Raw genomic sequence first — 2,500 nt, 5'->3', positions numbered from 1 at the left:
GCCCCGTCTATAAGGTTACTCACTGCTACACTGAGAGCAGAGGGCTTGAGTGTTAATAGTCTGGTCGGTCACGTGGTTGTCCGGTGGCCGTCTACCTTAGTTTGTCTCTCTGTCACTGTTCTTCATTTCTTCTCCATCATCACCTGCCTGTCTCCTCTCTCCCTGGAAAACGGAAACATGCATCTCCTCTCTTCCTGTGTTTGTGTATCTTTTCCCAGGATTTTCAAAGCAGTCGCAGGGATCGTCCGCCAAGCTCAGGAAGGAGTTTGCAGGGGGTTTCTCTCTCTTTCCCATCTCCCCCCCCCCTCTCTCTCTCTCCCTCTCTCTTGCTCTTTCTATCTTCCTCTCCCTTTCTCCCTCTCTCCTACAGCATAGTGATGATGGTGCTGGGGAATCAGACAGAAGACATCAGTCAGAGAGCACAGGAGAGAGAAGCAGAGAGGGAGAGAGAGGGACGAGGTCCAAATGGCTGTCGATCATACACCTAAGTGGATGATGATATCCCACAGACGTGTTGGGGGATGATGATTATATTCAGTAGAAATGCATTTGAGACTAAATCTCCTGGCCTGATTGTTTGGCACCCTGCTAGATAATGGTCTCTCAGGCCGAAACGAGAAGAGGATAGAAGAGAGAGAGAGAGAGAGAGAGAGAGAGAGAGAGAGAGAGAGAGAGAGAGAGAGAGAGATGCATTCTGCACAGGCCTGGTGAGTACATACAGTATGGACGAACTGGGCAGTTGCCTAGAGTGGCAGATCAGCAGGGGCAGTAAAGTGAGAGAGTAAAGAATCTGGAGGAATTCTTGGCCACTGGCCCCTTCTCCTCCCACACTATGGCAAGTCACTGTGAACTGCTCGTTTGGCTTCACTCCCAGGTCAGTGTGCTAGCAGACCTCATGTTTCTTTTTTAAGTACGGACCAATCAGATACCAGAGGGCAGTGACTAAAGAAGACCTGGGTGTTGACATCCAAAATGGTCTAATGTTATAACAATGTTACTGTAGCTTACAGGCAGTTTCAAACTTGGCCGTCACAGTGGACAACCTTAAAGTGTTAAAGAGTCAGGCCACTGGTGCGAGAGGGTAATCTCTCTCCACAAATGGCTTTTCGGCCAAACTGAGATCAATACACTGGTGAGTCGGCTAAGTTTCTCCTCAGATCCATACCTAAGGTTGAGAGGTAGCTAGTGTACTGTCCGCAGCTAGGTATCACTGCAGCATTCATTGGCTAAAAAAGTCAACAAGTAACATGGGCAGGGAGTTCGCTAGCTAAACAATGCAATGTTAATATTAAATTAAGAAACTAAACATTCTCATTCTCAAAGGTTTGATATGAGCTTATTCAAGCAATGCTTCTTGTGAATGGGAAATGCTGCTGTGTAACGAGTTAACATCGTATCTATGGTAAGCTAGTTTGTTTGCTGAAGTCCAAGCTATTGTTAATTGGCCTGGGTAGGATAGCAGGTTATAGGTAGGCCTAGCAGCAGTCAGCTGACTCCATGTTTGATCTGTGTGCAAAACACATTATCAGCGAGCGTAATATTTATCATATTTATATTTACATTTAGTCATTTAGCAGACGCTTTTATCCAAAGCGACTTACAAGGATGTATACACATTTTACACTGATGGCACACTGCACATCAGGAGCAATTAGGGGTTCAGTGTCTTGCTCAAGGACGCTTCGACAGGGAATCGAACTAGCAACCTTCTGATTACTAACCGACTTCTCTTCCTCCTGTACCACTGTCGCCTCATATGCGCAATAATCCTCGAATGGTAGAGGACTGCTAGTATGTCTAGTCAGAGCCAGGACGGAACTGTAAACCAAAGTATGCTTTAGTTCACTTCCCCAAAGACACACACTGTAAACCAAAGTATGCTTTAGTTCACTTCCCCAAAGACACACACTGTAAACCAAAGTATGCTTTAGTTCACTTCCCCAAAGACATACACTGTAACCCAAAGTATGTTTAAGTTCACTTTCCCAAAAAACACACACTGTAACCCAAATGGACACTCTGAGGCTGAGAGGGCGGTTGGGGGCCGCTTTGGCTCGGCATATTTACGCTTTGCCTAGAGCGCCGGAATGCTTGTGCCGGCCCTGATTGTGCACAACGGAGCGCATTATAGCGGCTTCTCCCACGCCAGCTCTAGTCAGAGGCAGAGACTCAGAGGTCCAGCAGTGCTAGTGTGTTCTTGTGGAAGGGATTTAAAGGGATGGGGCCAACTTAGCAAGGTTCCAAAGTACCAGGATGGCCTCCAGTTACAGGGTCAGCTTCCAGCAGTCTCTCACTCTCTGTGTGTGTGTGTGTGTGTGTGTGTGTGTGTGTGTGTGTGTGTGTGTGTGTGTGTGTGTGTGTGTGTGTGAGTTTGAGGGCAGAGGCTTTCCTCTCCAGTTGTCCTCTTTTTGTCCTTCCTCTCTTCCTCTCTTCCACTCTTTCTCTGTGTGTCGATCTGCTTGCCTGCCTGCCAATTCAATGCAACAATCTTTCTAGTTGA

At 47.0% G+C, this 2,500-nt stretch overlaps 1 protein-coding gene across 1 annotated transcript in view; it reads right to left on the bottom strand.

The window, feature by feature from the left end:
• The window catches only part of rbms3 (RNA binding motif, single stranded interacting protein), a 148,096-nt gene that overhangs the window by 8,762 nt on the left and 136,834 nt on the right, over positions 1 to 2,500 (bottom strand). The gene's annotated exons all lie outside the window — the stretch shown is intronic.

This window comes from Clupea harengus, chromosome 11 (assembly GCF_900700415.2).
Source record: "Clupea harengus chromosome 11, Ch_v2.0.2, whole genome shotgun sequence".
NCBI classification, from domain to species: Eukaryota; Metazoa; Chordata; class Actinopteri; order Clupeiformes; family Clupeidae; genus Clupea; species Clupea harengus.
Note: the sequence above shows the minus strand (reverse complement) of the source record. Positions and strands in the feature narration are given on the sequence as shown.